At 41.6% G+C, this 18,459-nt stretch overlaps 1 protein-coding gene across 1 annotated transcript in view; it reads left to right on the top strand.

The window, feature by feature from the left end:
- The window catches only part of CF3H1orf21 (chromosome F3 C1orf21 homolog), a 227,123-nt gene that overhangs the window by 61,775 nt on the left and 146,889 nt on the right, over positions 1-18,459 (top strand). The window lies entirely within an intron of this gene.

Below are 18,459 nucleotides of genomic sequence, written 5' to 3'. Positions count from 1 at the left end.
GTCTCTTAAGTGTCCGACTCTTGATTTTGGCTCAGATCATGATCTCATGGTTTGTGGGATCGAGCCCCACATCCGGCTCTGCACTGACAGTGTGGAGCCTGCTTGGGATTCTCTCTCCCTCTCTCTTTGCCCCTCCCCTGCTTGTACTCTCTCACTCTCAAAATAAATAAATAAACATTTAAAAATATCCCAGAATCTTAGCAGTATTTGTATTTACTTAAACATCATGTAACTGCCTCCTATGTGTATTGCATTGTGCTGTTTGTTGTGAAGTACTTTTGTTTCTGAATCTTGATCCCTTTCTGGAGAATGATGACATTATAGAGACTTTTCCAGGGTCCCAGACTTTTAAGTGTTAGTTTCTACCATCTTCCCTAGAGGAGTAGATTACAAAGTGATCTGGGGAGTAATTTATTTGGTAAATAGCCTGACTTTTAAGAAGTTCATCACTTTAACAGATTGGGCTATATTTTTCCAAAATGTAAATTGTTCCTGGAGAAGGTGAAGAGTAAATCAGACTCTCTGAAGGTTTGCCTGAACACTTTTAGGTCAAAGAGTAAACCTGTTAAATCTGTGTCCTGAAGGAATTAATTGATGCCGTTTATAAAAAGTGCCTCGTTTGGCCTTGTGGAATATTGAAAGGGACTGCTTGCAGCTTTCCTTGTTTACTTCCCAGTGACTGAATGCCTCTCCTTTCTCATAAAAGGATTGTATGACTATTTGTTGTGCTGTATATTGCTTTAAGATCCCAAAACTGCCCTAGGATTGTTATGGCTGGCATACTTCATTAGCACCTTCTCCACTTTTAAGATTCATATTATTTGACAACATGTGTTGAACATCTTCTGTGCATCCATCAGTCAGTACTGGGAGTGGGGGATAGATTTTTTTTTTAAGTAAGAGTCCCTGCATTTGTCACTCATGGTCTAGTTCAGGAAACAAACATAGGAGGCCGTGAGGATGCAGTGAAGAGCTGAGAGCAAACAGCGGGAACAGGAAACACCAAAGCCTTCCTAGAAACCTGATGCTTTTGAGCAGAGTATAGAGGTTGAGTTGACCTGGTGTGGAAAGTCTTCATAAATGCTTTTACATCCATTCCCTTCTCTTCCGTCATTTCCCTCCCCCCCCCCCCCCCCCCCCCCCCCCCCCCCGCCCGGCTGCTTCCAGTTTCTTCAGCCCCCTACAGCTGCCCAGCATGTATTTTCCTCACACCCCATTTCTCTTCATTTCTTTTTGTTCTTCAGGACTTTTCCACACTGGGGCTCCACACACAGCCCCCCTCCACAACAAAGAATGCAGCGCAAGCAGATGTCCTGAGAGAAAGACACATTTCCTCCACAGTAGACTGGAAACCATCACCACTTTTCTTTAGACATCCTAGGCACAAAGTGAATTCAAAATCATGTTGATAGCTAGTGATAGAAATAGATCAGAAGTGGAGGGATTAGCAAGCGGTCAAAGGAAGTCACTCAGTGAATCCCCAAATCCCAGCCATCACTCTGCTCATTCAGGCTTCTGCTAGCACTGTCAGGAGATGCAGGATCCCTTTACGGATGTTTACATCCCAAATAAATGCAGCTTGTGTAGACATTCAATAGAAATTGAGCTGTGGATGTGCCAACAAGAGGTACTAAGGTCAGAGATGTTATAAATACCATCAAATATGCTCTGATACTCTTACTGATTTCTTTTGTTCACTAAAACTCTGTTACTCTCAAGCAAAGGAAATAAAATGGTTCACTACCCCTTTTTCTAAAAGTAGCACATCCTTTCTTCCACACATGGGGAGCACCCTAGATCTGGATTAGCTTTGCAGGTATCTAGAGTCTTACTAGTGGTGTCTTCTAAGACACGAGTGAAGACCCTGGAAGATCAACAGGGCCAATTTGTGTGAAAGGCTCTGCAAGTGGTAAAGTGGTGTATAAAATCAGTTGTTCTGCATCTGTGATGCCAGCAGGTACCCTTAATTCCATAGCTGTCCATCACTGACATTGAGGACTGGTATCCTTACTTTTCTCCATCGTGTCTCCATTTGCCTTCTCTTCCTCGTCTCCATTTATCCGCAGAACATGCTGATACTTACATGCCTGTCATCTTCTGAACATCACTGTCAGAGGTAGCATTTGTCCGTTTCACTACTTTTCCCCATTCCTGTGACCCAGGAGCACCCACATCATCCATTCCATTGGCCAGGTCTTTTGCTTAGGACTTCAGAGTGCTCAGCCAGTCAGGGCTTGAACCAAGGGCTTGTTCTTTGTATGCAGTGTGCTGGCCTCATCTGTCTAATGGACTCTTCTAATGCCAGTGGACAGGACTCCCCACTGCCCTATATACTCTGTCTTTGGTTTTCAGTCTTCTTGACAGAACGTTGTTGTTATCCAGCTTCTAATAATGGGTGGTTGAGTTAGAGGGAAGAGAATCTCACTGGATCAGTGAGTCTAAGATTTTTGATCTTAAGCACACTGCATAGGCAACCTCCTGATCTGGAGAGCCCTGGACAGTTTGTGTCTCTGTCCTAGGGCACTGCTACTGATAAATCCTCCTGATTATGGCTGCTACCCAAAGATGTATCCTATTGGTGAGCTAGAGCCATCGGCCAGGAGTCAGCTAATACTTAAAAAGAATGCAAGTCTGGCTGCTGCATTTCCTGTCTTGTGGATTGATGATCTTGGGCTGTTTTGCTGATGTCATTGTACATCTGGTTTTTTGGAGTGAGTGTAACAAGGAAGGAGAATGGTTAATCTAGCAAGAACTCATTATACCATGAATGATGAAGGGTGGCTCCTGTTTTATTCCTATTTGATTTGTTTGCTTCATTGGGGAAAACAAATGATTATGTCACCCTATAGAGAACTTCACTTTCTCTTTGACATACAAATAAACAGCCTCCCACATTTCATTTATTTTTGCCACTGCTAGAATGGTTGATTAAAAAAACACATTGTTATTCTGCTTTCCTATATCATGACCTTCAGTACTGGGTAAGGAAGAGAAACCAATAAAGTACGTATATTTTTGAGGAAATGAGGGATCCTTTGCTACAAATACCCCTAGAAACCCAGGTCCATTAAGGAGATGTATGAGATGATGACAAAACCAAACTAAAGAAGAGGGAGGAGAACTGCGTCTTCATTTTATTTCCTGTAATATGTCTTGGAGATGAGGATTTGGCTCTCATTAATTCATTAAAGCAAAACTTCTTGCTGTCTTCCTCTGACAAAATGTTCCTGGTAAATGGGCACATTCATTCATTTCCACTAAGAACATGTGTTCAGCCTTTGGTATATAAAACACAAGTGAGGTGTTAGTTGTTAGAGGTTCCAGATGCTGGCTAATTTGGATTTTCCCAGGGCCAAATTGGCAACCTTGTGGCCGCTAGTCTCTAGTAATGTGTGTATTTGCTATTTATATCCCTTGACACTTGGGCTTTTGGAGCCCAGCAAGAGGTGTTTTGTGATACTTCCAGTGCCAGCCAGTATTGATTTGTGATTAGCCAAACCTGATTTGAACAGCAGTTTGCAGGCCCATGTCTTGGAGGTATGTGGATATTGTGCAGTGGAGGGTATAGATTAGGGGGTCTTGACATTCTGTTGCTAGGTTACTGAACCCTGAATTACTGAACCCTGAATGTAGCATTTGTGTTCTAAAATTGTTATTTATGGTCGAAAGCAGCTGCTGCGCATATTTGGGGGGAGAGTATGGTGAGATATAAAATAAATGAAACTAAATCGTTAGACACAGTACATCAAACAGTAATTATAAGGAAATGTTTATGGCAAACTAGGAAAGAGATTGATTCCTCCTCTTTCTGCCCCTTGCAACATTGGGAGACTTATTTAGCTCATGTTCATGGAGTTGTTGGGCCAGCCTCTACAGAGCCATTATGTGAACTCAGTCATGACCTAGACTCTGTAATAAAAGTCAGCTGATGCAGTTGTGGATGCTCTAGCCAACGCTTCTGATCTGGGGTGCGTGTGGGGGTGGCAGTCTTGGCTGTACGTTTTTCTTTCTTTCCCTTTTGATTCCTTTTTTACTGAATTTTCTCCTCTATTTGTAATTTTTTATCATATGGACAGAAGTTTCTATTTAAAAATAACCTTTATCCAGAGAGTAATTTTACAAAATTATGGTATAATTATACTATCAACATTTGACCTTTTAAAACAGCCTCTAATAATCAGAAATGTACAACTGCAAATTTGGCAAAAGTTTTTTTTTTTTTTTTATAATTCCTATAGTTCTCTCATCCTGCACACTTTTGTTTTCTAGCCAACATGTCAGGTAACAAATATTCATTAATCTCCTACTTTGTGCCAAGAATTGCACAGGATCAAAGACATGGAAAGCATGGCTTACCTCAAAAAGTTAAAAATGAATTAGGATGCCAAGACAAAAATGTACAAAAGTTAACAATGTAAAACAACACTATAGGAGATGTCTCAAAGCTGTGTGTGTGATGCTTTCCTGAGTGACTTCAGAGGGAGGCGCCTCCCGCAGGCCAAGTTAGACTGAGATGGAAAGATTACTGCGGACAGGTGCCAACATGGGTAGGCGATGAATGGTCTTGTGCACGCATGCTGACGAGTTTGGAGAAGGGGAAGACCTGTGTGGCCTGGGGCAAGGTTTCTTAGAGATGCAAAGACTTGTTCTGCACTTTAAAGACAGGTAGGATTCTAATAACAGGCAGAGATTAATGGGTAGGGGTTCCTTTTTTTTTTTAAGTTTATTTATTTATTTGAGAGTGTGTGAGCAGGGGAGGGGTGGGGGAGAGAGAGAGAGAGAGAGAGAGAGAGAGAGAGAGAGAGAGAATCCTAAGCAGTCTCCACGCTATCAGTGCAGAGCCCATGTGAGGCTGGAACTCACAAACCGTGAGATCATGACCTGAGCTGAAACCAGGAGTTGGACGCTTAACTGACTGAGCCACCCAAGCACCCAATGGGGAGAGCTTTCTATCTGAGATGAGACTGTGACCAGAGGCATTTAGGGTTCAGCCAAGAAAATAGGTCCACGGGTTAGTAGCCGGAGACTAGACTGGCTGGAGCAAGGTACGCATAGAAAGCTAGACAAGTTTGGAGATGTGGAGGAAAGGATTTCCATGAGAAGGAGTTTAAATTTTTATCTGGAGATATTTATTTTATATTTTTTCATTGTGTGCATGTTTTGAATGAGCACTGTGAGAAGCTGGGAATATGGGAATACACTAGGGAGTGAAAGACACAGTCTGTGTCTCTCAAGGAGTGTGCACTCTAGACCTGTGGAAGCGATATGCAATTAGGAATTAAGAATATCCTGCACTGTGCTGGGTGCTATGAAGGCACACTGGGACCTTTGGGAAGGGACAGCTCATGCAAACCAGAAGTTAGGTAAAGATGAGGAAGGAGAGCTTTCTAGTCAGGGGCAATAGCAGGTGCAGACGGAGGTGAGAAGGCAGAGATAGCCTGCTGCTTGCCATTTTGAAAAGGGTTTATTGAGTTCCTACTGTCTGCCTAACCTCACACCCCCTCCACTAGTGGGGGAGACAAATACAGGAGATGCTTTCTGCCCCCAAAGCACTTAGTGTCTTTTTAGAGAAGGATGTCTAAGAAACACCAAATCATTGCTCTACAAGTCAGATTTAGGAAAGAGAAAATTGAAGGAAGGTGGAACAGTGTGGAAGCTTCTTCCTAGAAAAGTTAAGGCTGAAGCAGAGACATAGAGAATTGGGCATGTGAGCAGAATATTGAGGGAGAAGGGTGGTTCTGTGAGATCCACCTGATGTGATGCTAGTAACCTTGGAGGAGTAGAAAGAGATGACCCTGGGTCAAGAGGTCTGGGTCCCATTGGACGGACCCTCTTCTTTTAGTTTTCTTATTTGTAAATCTGGGAACCTTACCTCAGTGGTCCTGGAGGGCATGTCTAACATGAAAGACTAGGTGTCTTGGGCTTGCCCTCATGGCATTAGTGAGTTCTGGAGGATTTTGAAACAGAGGAGGGACCTGATAGAATCAATGCATTTAAAAGATTAATTTGGGGGTGCCTGGGTGGCTCAGTTGGTTGAACTCAGGTCATGATCTCATAGTTTGTTAGTTTGAACCCCACGTCGGGCTCTGTGCTGACAACTCGGAGCCTGGAGCCTGCTACAGATTCTGTGTCTCCCTCTCTCTCTGCCCTCCCCCATTCATACTCTGTCTCTCTCAAAAAATAAACATAAAACAAAGATTAATTTGTCTTTATTGTAGAAAATTAATGGGATAATTACTAATTTATGAGAAGTCTAATTTTTTCCTAAAATTTTTAATCATGTTCTGATGCTTTTAAAACTGCTAATGGGACCAACCTGATGTCTACTGGATATTGCTTTTTGAGTTCTTTCTCAAAAAAGCAAAAACCAAACAAAAAATATGGCCTAGAAAGGCCTGATGAATAAGGGAGAGGCAAGGCTAAGTCCAAAAAGTGATCTACAAATACAAATTTTAATTTGGATCCTAATAGTTCTTTAAAGTTTTCAGGGAGATTTTAGAATTAGAAAATGTATGTCTTTGGGGCTCCTGGGTGGCCCAGTCAGTTAAGCGTCCAACTTTGGCTTAGGTCACGATCTCATGGCATGTGAGTTTGAGCCCCACGTCGAACTCTGTGCTGACAGCTCAGAACCTGGAGCCTGCTTCCCATTCTGTGTCTCCCTCTCTCTCTGCCCCTCCCCTGCTTGCACTCTGTCTCTCTCTGTCTCTTTCTCTCTCAAAAACAAATAAACATTAAAAAAAATTTTTTTTAAGGAAAATGTCTTTTTATTTTTGTAGTACCCTATCTATGGTGGTCATGGCAGTGATGTAATAGAGGTGATAATAGGGTGGCAATCCTTCCAGATACAGGAATACTAAGCAGCTTGCCAAATGTGCCTTTGTCATATACAGGACCACAACCACCTCAGCCTATCCACCCATTGTGGAGGTCCCACAGAGATGACAGCTGGACAGAGGCCTTGTTAGAATATGATGTGGTCAAATCCTATATGTAACCTACTTGTGCTCTTCCTTTCTCCAATAAAATGGTTTATCACGAAGCCATGTATTTAGTTCTTTATCCAGATGAAGACTTGAAACTTGCATGTGTCAGACTGGAACTGAATGTGGATCTGTTGGAGAGTGTTGATGCCGAGGACTGGCTGACATGTCCTTATGCTCAACTGTGGTCTTCTGTTTGTGGGCCCCAGTGCTGTTGCTCCTGCCCTCTCTTTCCAGTCCTATTGAATATGTCGCTCTGGTCTCTTGCTCTAAATACATTTTGCTGGACAAGTAGGAAAGAACACCATGTTCATCAATTATGCTACTTCAAATGGGGAACACTGGGCTGATTTAAAATAATTATTACAGAGTAGACTGCAAATTTTGGTAACATTTACGAGGTCATAATAGCTCATAGCCTATAACCCTGTCTGTTCTTTACTAGCTTTTCAGTGGCTGAAGGTGGGCATCAAAGCCAGGGAGGAGCTTCTTGCCCTCCCTTTTACATTTCGCTATTCAGACCCTACTACACGTCACAGAAATGGTAGTGGCTACTGAGGGAAGACCATGCATTGTAGAGTCCTGTGTGAACTCATGAGGGGCAGGAGGGAGCCTCTCCTGGTACATTAGAAAGAAGTGGCCATTACTCAACTGACTTTGCTTTGTCAGTTGGGTCTTTTGTTTCAGCTTCCAACTTTTTGTTTTCTTTCTTTAAGAAGATAATTGCACAGAATGTGTTTTTGGCTGAGCTCTACAAAATCGAAGCTCCCAGAAGTCTTGTGTATTGCTTGAGAGCAGTATGAGAACTGATGTGCCCCCCGCCCTTTTAAACTCAGTAGGGTGAGGGGGCATTGATTTATGCCACCTGAAAATGATATTCAGAATTTCACATTTTTGGCCTTGTAAGGACACCATTCTTAAATAGTTCTTTGTCCTGGAAAGTTAATCAAAGATTTAAGTCTCAGCAAAAACAAAAACACCTTGATTTTTTCCGATGGATGAATTTTAGAATCACTGTTAAACATCTCTAGATTTAACTGAAAGTCAGAAAATGCATGTCAAGGACTGGCTGACTTACCCATTTTGGAATCTCTTGTCCTTAGTGGAATGTTGAGAACTAAACAAGATCCCAAAAAATGTTGAAATAAATAAATAGCATAGTTTTCCAAGGCAGATTAGGACCAACCATACAAGTGCCAAAAGCTTTCAAAATTCCATCATACCAGTATAATATTGAGATTACTCCCTTCCTGTCTTTTCTTAGGAAGTATGTACCAACATAATTTTTAATCGTCTGTGGTGGCTCAGATGAATATCTTTAACTGTTGTTCTTGTGATGTACTAAAGAAAGTTATCGTCCATGCAGATGACCTAGGGCCTGGGGCTTAGCAGAACTCCCTGCCTTAAAAGCCTTGGACATCTCTGTGAAAAAAGGTTTCTAAGAGAATTCATTGCACACCTACTGTGTACGGGATCCGCGCCAGAGGGAATATAGAGAGGAATAATTAGGACGTGGTCATGACCTCGTAAATCCTGCCTGGTGAAGGAGATAGACACATAAACACATAACAGCAGCAAGATGAGAGCTGCACACTCATCAAGGGTGTGGCAAAGCTTGGGAGAGCTCACTGACCTTCAGTTTGTCTGCACACAGCAGCCTTGGCCTTCAGAGTCCTGGGATGTGCCCCAAAGAAGCTGTCCTCCCCACCTCCACCACTGCAGAAACACGGGCACTGCTTAGGGCTCCCTCTGCAGGTGCTGCACAGGGACCGCAAGCTTCTCCTGATACAGAACTGTTGTCTCTTGGTTCTGTGTTTCTTGTGTTTGCCTGCTTATCTTTGGTGCAGTTCCTAAGAACTATCAAGTTATCACAGTTAACCTCTCATCTCTTCCCGTGTCTCCTTTCTAGTCTCTTTTGCCTCTGCCCCTTTCTTCTCAAGCTTCATCACCATCCCATTAAATAATAATGATGATAGTAACGATAATGACAATAACAATCACATATTGATTGCTTACTAATTATCAGGTGCTGTCCTAAGCACTTTAGTATGTTATCTCACCTACTTCTCTCAAAGTTCAGGGACTCTTACTCCATCTTATAAATGAGCACCTAAGCTACTGTGAAGTAAATAACTTGCCCAAAGCCACACAATTCCTTTCCCTTACAAAATCACAAAATATTGGGTGTAGTCTTTGCATCTCTACTTTTGTGGCAGGTAGGGGTGTGTGTGTGTGTGTGTGTGTGTGTGTGTGTGTGTGTGTACACTCACGCGCACATGCATGAGAAAGAGAGAGAGAGACTAAGTCCTTCACCAATAGACAAGTTTTATTTGTTTCCTCTAAGTTTTCAGGGCACTTTCAAATCTTGAGCTGTTCTGGATGGAACTGGAAGGTTCTAGAAGGCAGAATTTCAGGTAGCCACAGCTTTCCCTTGGGGATGCTTATTTCAGTCAGCAGCTCTCTGCTAGTTGGAGAGTGGTGGGTTTCCTTAATCACTGAGTCACTGCTGACTTCTCAAACCTGGGATACTCTGGCTGGAGACCGAGCGCAGGGAGTGTGAGATCTTAGGCCAGAGTTTGCACCTGTTTCTCAGGGATGATTTCATATATTTTAGCAGAGAGGGGGAAAAAAAGGGAAAAGAGGCTATTTTAAGAGGGAAAAGGGATGTATGTTTAGATTTTGAGGCAAACACTATTTTTCAACTTCTAGTATTTAGCACGTTTCACAGTGTTACCAAACGACTTTGTTAAAAGTATTTATAATTCTGAAGATACTAAGTATATTCTTACTCAAATATTAGTACCAAAGTGCTCAAAGAAAATATAAGCAGGCCTTTTTGTTTTTAAACAATTCTTGTATTTGCTCCTAATGATTAGATAATTCATATCTTTTGTGTCGATTGGTCCTATTTTATTTTATCCACCCTAGTAATCAGCTTAAGTCTCAGATATGCTGTGTCAGCATTAAGTTTAGAAATCATATTGAATAAAAAATGAGGAACATGCTAGTCTTGTGCGAAAGTTGAGGCTTTGTATTCAGTGAGGAAAACATCATACGTGCTTTTCCATTGCGCACGTCGGACAAGGATCAGTGGCATTCAACTCTTGCCCCCTCGGCACCATGAGAGTAGCATTCAGATTTCTGGGGGATTAATCCAGCTGCAGTTCTATTGTAGTGTATGGTGTTAAAAAGGATCAACAGCTCAAAACTGGCATGACATCTGTTCCACTGTCATCGGTAAATGCTTACCAAGGGTCTGCTAAGAGTAGCGCATTATACTGACGTTCCTATGTCTCTTGTTGCATAAAATAAAGCTGAGACAAGCTCGAATTTAATTAGATTGAAATGTCTTATGACTTTCAAGAACATGTCCGATCCTTCCTTTTCCTGCAGTGTACATTAGGTATTGGAATTTTATTTTACTTTACATATTATGTTTATGATGGGTTAGCCCTCCTTGAATGCTAGCCCTTCAAGGGCAGGAATCCTATCCGTTCTTCACAATATATTTCAACATGCACATCACCCAGCATGTTCTTCACTGACCATTCAGGAAGGATCATGACTTACTGACTTAGAATAAAATCAAATTGTGCTTCTTTAGCAATTTGAACTTATTCTACTTTCACTTTCTAGTTTTTTCTTGCTTTTTCATCTTTCCTTTACCATCTGTTTTCTCTCATTTTCTGGGGCCACCTATGGGAACCCTCTGGATAAACCAATTCTACCCAATGCTCCTGAAAGATAATGTCCTGCACCTGGCATAGAAGAATATTACCTTTCATTTATGAATGCTTTTGTAAGCATTTCATTATCTACCTAGATTTCCAAAACAATCCCCCCCCCACACACACCGCAAAAAAAAGAGGGATCTGCTATTGTTATTCTTAGAATACTGACAGGAAATCATACAGATTTGGCTCAAGTGAGATGGTGAACCAGCAACACAGTTGTCACGATCCCAGTCATGGGTGGCATGGTACAGAAGTTTCCCTACTGATACAGGTTGACAACTTCCTGCACATACCCTTGGTATTCTCAGTCTTGGAAATGGAAGAAAGAGAACTGCAAGTTCTGGAATAGCTGCCATTGACCTTGATCACTGAGGAGGAAATCTAGAAACAGCATAATTCTGCATGGGTTCACCCTGGTGTGGGTGGGTGACTTTAATCAGGATCTGCTGTTTTCCTCTCTTGCTTCCCAGAAAGTGTCAGCCATCATGAACTGCGTGAACAGGTACCGGTGACACAAGTGTGGAGTTTTCAGGTGTAGGATAAAGGCATCAAACTCTTGAATCCTTAGCTGAAGAACAATTACTCTACAAGCTTTTCTAACCTGCTCCCTACAGGAAATATTTTTAAGATTTATTTTTGTTTATTAATGGCAGGATAGAGAAGAGGAAAGAGAGCTAAGCTCTGTTCCTTTTTTCCCACTTTATACACAATTGAAATCCACACCCTCAGGCCAAAACATCGTTGGTAATAATCCATAGACTTCATAGGGCTTCTCAAAATTTCGGAGCTTTCAGACTTGCTAGGATATCCTAGCTAGGTAAGTGTTGAAAACAAAGTTTGTAAATAAGTTGAATCTAGGTAAAAAAGAGAATGGGCTTTTTGTAAGTGGTAATTTCATCCTTGGCATCCCTTGGACATATGTTCCAAATGGGTAGATCATAGAATCAAGGAGAGAGCTCAGAGAGATGAAGCCCAGCCAGCCTTGGTAGTGAGGCAGGCCTGTGTGCGATGACTGAGACCAGCGCTGGGATTCTCACTCCCCTGCAGTGCTCATGCCTCCGTGTCTCCTCATCCCCACGCCTCGCCACCGAAACCCTGCAGAACTGTGTCGTCTTGCACAGGACTCGTTATCGTTACGTTTCTGAGAGATACCTCTCTGCAGTTATCATTTGCGGAAGTGAGAGTTTTCCCATAAAGCAAGCAGATGCCAAAATTCCTGTTTCTTTGAAGTTAATAGCACATTTTTGATTGTCATGCCACCAAATGAGTGTGAGGCAAGGAATGAGTATTTTCTGTGATGCCTGCAGTTGCTGGTAACAAGATTTGACTTTCCCAGATTATCCTCATGTCAAATGTGACATCTCTTTATGTATTATTTTTAACATTCACAATGAAATATGGAATGGTGTTAACAGAAGCCCAAGGATACCAAAGCTTCAAGATTAGAAATCACTTTTAGGCTGTCTTTCTCTCCCGCCCCCCCGCCCCACCACAGTGGCTTGCTGTATTAACACTCATTATAGCAAAGCAGAGCAGATGGGCAAACAGACTGATTAGTTATTTATATATATATTTTTTCTTTATGGAGCTTAGATGTCGGTTCTTTCTTCAATAAAAGAAAGGAGTTTTTAGATGTTGCCTTGTCTTGATTTCCCTTTTTTAATCAGAGTAAAAAAGGGGGCACTTTGCTCCTGATCTATTAATAATGTGGCTATATCCTTTTCCTAACTGCTGACTTCATAGCTCTCTATATACCCATTTCAATCAGAATTTTATTTCTCTCCAGTCCTCCAAGCTGCATGTGGTGCATTCATGTTCTTTCTGGCCTAGGATTTCTTTATGGAGCTTATCACTTTTAATTCATTTTTTTAGAGGTGTCTTTCTTGACAAGGAAACGGCCTACAGTATTTTTGGCTTTTTCATCCAAAATGAAAAAGTCTGTATCTAATTGATGGAAAGTGAATTCATCCATAATATTATGTCAATAGAAATATGTTTCCGTGTGTTTCCTCTTTTGGAAAAAGGTCAGATATCTTTTTGTTTTTTTCTCAAAACTGAATTTGTGTATTTTTTTTCCTTCCCAATTTTATGAGTAGGTTTTCTGATGAAACTGTACGTCCAGTTTAAAAACTTAAGGTAAAGAGAAAAGCCATCAGCAATCTCACTTCTGGGTAGATATTCTAAGGGAACAATCACTATCTTTTTTTAATTATTATTTATTTATTTAGAGAAAGAGAGAGCACGGGAGGGGCAGAAAGAGAGAGAGAGAGAGAGAGAGAATCCCAAGCAGGCTCTGCAGAGAGCCTGACGCAGGGCTCAAATTCATGAACCATGAGCTCACGACCTGAGCCAAAATCAAGAGTTGGATGCTTAACTGACAGAGCCACCCAAGCACCCCCCAAATCACTATCTTAAATAGATGTCTGCACTCCCATGTTCATTGCAGCATTACTCACAATAGTCAAGGTAAGGAAAAAGTGTCCATCAGTGGGTGAACGGATCAAGAAAATGTGATACACACCAGTGCACACCCACACTGGAATATCAGCCTTAAAAAAAGAAGGAAATCCTGCCATTTGCAACACCATGGATGAACTAAAGGGCATTATGCTAAGTGAAGTAAGAGAGAGACAAATACTGCATGGTAATACTTATATGTGCAATCTAAAAGTGAAATAAGTCAAACTCAGAAACAGTGTAATGGTGATTGCCAAGGACTGAGGGGTGGGAGAAATAAGGAGAAGTTGGTAGCAGGATATAAACTTTCAGTTATAAGATGATTAAGGTCTGAGAATCGAATGTATAATGTGGTGACTGTAGTTGATAATACTGTATTATATAATTGCAAGTTGCCGAGAGAGTAGAACTTAAGTGTTCTTATCAAAAAGAGAGAGAGAGAGAGAGAGGGAGAGAGAGAGAGAGAGAGAGAGAGAGAAATGAAAAAGAAAGAAAGAAAGAAAGAAAGAAAGAAAGAAAGAAAGAAAAGAAAGAAAAAGGGTGAATATGAGGTGCTAGATGTGTGAATTAACTTGATGGTGGGAACTTTTTCACAATGTGTACATCTATCAAATCATCTTTATGGAGCTTGAGCACTCAGTGTATTGAAGTCTTTTTATTTTCTTTAAAATTAAAAAAAATTTTTTTAATGTTTATTTATTTTGAGAGAGAGAGAGAGAGCAAGGGAGGGGCAAGGAGAGAGGGAGACAGAATCCCAAGCAGGCTCTGCACCATCAGCATGGAGCCCGATGTGGAGCTCGAACCCACAAACTGTGAGATCATGACCTGAGCCGAACTCAAGAATTGGCACTTAACCAACTGAGCCACCCAGGTGCCCCAGTACATTGCAGTCTTGGCAATTATATCTTAATAAGGCTGAAAACAAAAAATAAAGAGAAATCACAGGCATTAAAAAAAAGCCATCATAATCCATAATCTTATAAAAAGACAAATGTATCACATGTATGTGATATGTATTAATAGAAAGATAATGGACTTATTGTGTATAGAAAAGAACTTTCTCATGTTACAATGTGGGCTGTTCTCAAACAGCAATACCCTAGGGATAGTTACACTAGTAAGTAATACTTACAGCATTACCTAAAGAGGCTTGAAGCATAGTGTAAGGGGAGGAATGATAAACATGCATGGTTACAAATATTTTAGTCCTTTTTCTTTTTTTTAATGTTTATATATTTTTGAGGGAGAGAGAGCGTGCATGTGTGCATGGCGGGGAGGGGCAGAGAGAAAGGGGGACAGAGGATCTGCGCTGACAGCAGTAAGCACAATGTGGGGCTCGAACTCACAAACCATGAGATCATGACCTGAGCCAAAGTCAGACGCTCAACCACTGAGTCACCCAGGTGTCCTATTTTAGTCCTTTTTAAAAATACTTTAATGGATTTTCAAATTTGCTAATGTATTTTATCAAAAGCAGGAAAAATACCCTATAAAGATGGTCCCAAATTCAGTTGGCTTATAGTGCTGTGAATAGGGATTACAACTTCTAATTTCATGGTGCAGGGTAATGTACCCATACAACCATTTGGGGAGACTTTTGCACAAAGCCATGGACAATTAATTGGATCCCATGTTTTTAGAGGTGCCTGATGATATAGATTATTTAGTTTTTAAAACCATCCTTACTGGGCTTGGTATTATTAGAAGATTCTATCAGACATCAAAGAGATACTTCAGGTTAATTCTCACACTGTGACCTGACTTCAGAAATAGCATGCTGTTAATAACAATATGTGGAGACGAGGCTGCTCTGTCCGGCTTTGTGGTCTCTGCATGTTCATTTGCACCCTCAGACTTACCTCGCTAAGTGGTGTGGTTTCAGGAAGGGGAGTGGACAGAAGGTGTGGAGGTTGGCAGAGAAAAGCCGAGCAAAGCCAATGGAAAAATGGAAGCAAAAAAAACCAAAAACCAAAAACCAAAAAACCTAAGGATTCTGTGAAGGATACTACCAAACAGAGGGAGGTGTTTGGGAGCAGATGATTGTGGCAGACTCTAGGGGTACATTTCTGAGGATCTGCTCAGCTTGAGGGCTCGGTTGGAACGAGGTCAAAGTGAGAGAGTTTTCAGTAGAAATGAAACCTTGACATTACATCAGGCTATGAAAAGAGATGCAGTTTGGGGTGTCTTAATGATGATTTTTCAACTGGCCTCAAGCCTGACCTCTCTTGCCATTCCCTCTCTCGAGGCTGAATCAGGTGCCTACGGGTGAATTCACCTCTCTATATTTAACCTGCAGCGGCTCTATCAGCACCACTGTGAAACTGGTCATTCTTTTCTCCAAATGTTCATCTTCCTATGGGGATAGGGAGGAACGCTGTATCTTGTTCATCTCTAAACACGTAGCAGTTTTCAATAAATATCTGTTGATTAAATGAATGCATGATTGGGCCATTGTCTCTGTGCAGGATCCAGATGACATAGTAAAAAGCTTTCCCCACTGATCCATGGTTAACTTTATGAATTACAGACCTTCTGCCTCTCAGGTGACTTCATAATTCTAGCCTTCAAAATGGGCAAAATACTAAAATATGTTTTTGACAAAGTTGTAAAACTTGAAAACACCACTCATCAAATTACTGCTGTAAAATACAGAGTGCCTATGTTTCAAAAACAAAATCTCTACTTACTTACAATTTGGAGAGAACTCCTCTTGAGCAACAGCGCCTTTTTAAAAATATAATAAAGGAGTGCCAAGGTGGCTCAGTCGGTTAAGCATCGATTCTTGATTTTGGCTCAGGTCATGATCTCATGGTCATGGAATCGAGCCCAACATTGAGCCCTGTGTCAGGCTCTGCGCTGAACGGGGAGCCTGCCTGGGATTCTCTCCTCTCTCTGCCCTTCTCCCCCACACCCCCCCCCCCCCCCCCCCCCCCCCACCTGCATGCCCACTCTCTCTCAAAATAAATAAATAAACATTTAAAATTTTAAAATATATAATTAAATGGAAGCTTCCTGAGTCATCACTCGAATTGGATGTAAATCATGTCTAATCTGCTTATTAACATGTTCCTCACTCCCATGCCTGGATAACAGAGAAGTCCTTCTAAAAGTTATTCTTACATGTTTTATTTTGGTAAGCCTTTTGCAGTTTTTTTGATTTTCATGTGATTTCCACTTTTTAAATTTAGATAAGACTTTCTGATATAAACACAGCCTTTAAAACACAGAGGAAACACCACACAATGCTTTTCAGTGGGTAGCAAAGGAAAATTCACATCTTATATTCTTACATTAACTTCTTGGATAGCATACGAGGCTGTAAACATGAATGTGGAGCGAGGAAGAAGAAAAGCGAGAGGGACTCCCAGAGAGGACGATTAAGTTGCCTCTGGATCACCACTGTCCTTGGGGGATTGTTGTTAGAGTTTCCTACTTTCCTTCTGGTTTTACTTTGCTTTGAAGAGGTGGCAGCCGACAGGGAGGTGATGGGAGGTTTCCCCTCTCACTTCAATTTGCTCTCCTGTGTACCTGTGAGCTTGTTTCCCCACATTCCTTTTTAAAAAGTAAGGAATTCGTGCTGGGAGGCCACACCTGTTACATGGTGATGCTGGAGGTGGGAATCAAGGAGAAAGTGCTGGCGGGAGCACATAGCAGCAGCAGCAGCAGCAGCCCCTTGGCTGGAGAGGAATGTTCCCCTTCTTCTGCCTTTGGAACTGAATCCCATCTCCTGTTCTTCTTGTCTCATATTTCAGTGATGTTTCTTCAAAAACTATGGTAGGTTGACAGAATGGATTTCTGCGCTCCTAATGTAATACCTCTCAGTGCGCTCAGATTTGCACCAGAGAGACTTCCTTATCTTCAAGTAGGATAAAGTCAGCAGGGCCTCCTCCAGCCCCTTCACAAAGCATCAGCAGTTCAGTCCCCTTCCCTGCCCTGCTCCCACTTTGTCCCGCGAGACAAGGGTTAGTATCGACTCTTGCATGCGCGCGCAGGCACACGCGCACTCTCACGCGCAGACGCACTGTCATGCGCACACGCATGCTGCGCTCTTCCACGTTCTAGTGTCTTCCCTCTGGCGGTTCTTTATAGCAAGATGATGCTACTGTCCTTTCAGCCTTGCAGATTTGTACCAAACTTTTAAGTCTCTACAAAATACTACTTCCTCTTTTAATTCCTGCCTTTACCCAGTCATAATTTAATGTTTGTTTTTTAAATTCTGCATTGCCATAGATTCCTGTGAAACCTCTCTCATGGAACTTACTACACTATATTGTGTAAGTTTTTTAAAAAAATGCCTCTCCCATGTGCACTTCCCCCATCAGGCCCCTGAGCTATATAGACCAGTATGAATAGACCAGCAAATTAAACTACTGTTAAGAAAAACATCAAAATACTGTAGCTTTAATGGCATTACTGCTAAGTGTGTTGTGTGTGTGTGTGTGCTCCATATAGCCTTAAAAATATGAAAATGTGCTAACAAGAGGTTACCTGTGTAGAGAAACTACAAACATTAACGATCTAGGGAAAAATAATCTTCCTTTTTGGTAAAACTTTACTAACCCTATACTTCCTGTTAATGATTTGACGGAACCAGTGCTAGAAAATACTATGAAGAACTATACAAAGTATATGACTAGTATTATAGCCATAGAGCCAGTATTGCATTTTGCATTTGCTTGCCTTCATTTAAGATCCTTACTTTTATATCTAAGCTTGTTTATGAAATTGATTTGGAATTACCTTTCAGCGTTCGGTTAATTTGAACATTTTCCTTTGCTGAGATGTTATGGCTTAAATGATGAGATTTCTGTGTCCGTGGGTGTCCTTAGAGCTCTAGGAAGGAGGCTTAGGGGCAGCAGTCTTGTTGGAAGAGAAAGCCTGTAGCTGCATTTCAGTTTCCGTACCCATTGCTCCTGAGGCTGAGGAACACCAGTTGTTCATGAAGGGGAGAGGTGGGCAGGGAGACACGGGTGCCAGTGCAGGTCAAGTGCATGGCTCCACGATTCTTCTGCTCTGCTTGGGTGTGAGGAGGTAAGGGCCTGTCCTACAGTGGGATGGATGGAGATGAAGGAATGGGCAGATGTTCAAAGGAGAACTCCATGAGACTGGAGTAAGTCGTCTCTGGAATGGCTTGAAAAGGATGGTGAAAAATAAAGACAGAGCAAACCCTTGAGAATCTGGGCAGTGACCTTGGGTGGGGCAGGGAAGGTATATTTACTGAAGTTAACTAGAGGACCATCTCTATTGTGGTTTATCCATAAATTCTCTTTCAGTCTTTATGAGTGGTC

Source organism: Panthera tigris, chromosome F3 (genome assembly GCF_018350195.1).
Source record: "Panthera tigris isolate Pti1 chromosome F3, P.tigris_Pti1_mat1.1, whole genome shotgun sequence".
Lineage (NCBI taxonomy): Eukaryota > Metazoa > Chordata > Mammalia > Carnivora > Felidae > Panthera > Panthera tigris.
The sequence above is the reverse complement of the archived record's forward strand: the minus strand, read 5'-3'. Positions and strand labels throughout refer to the sequence as shown.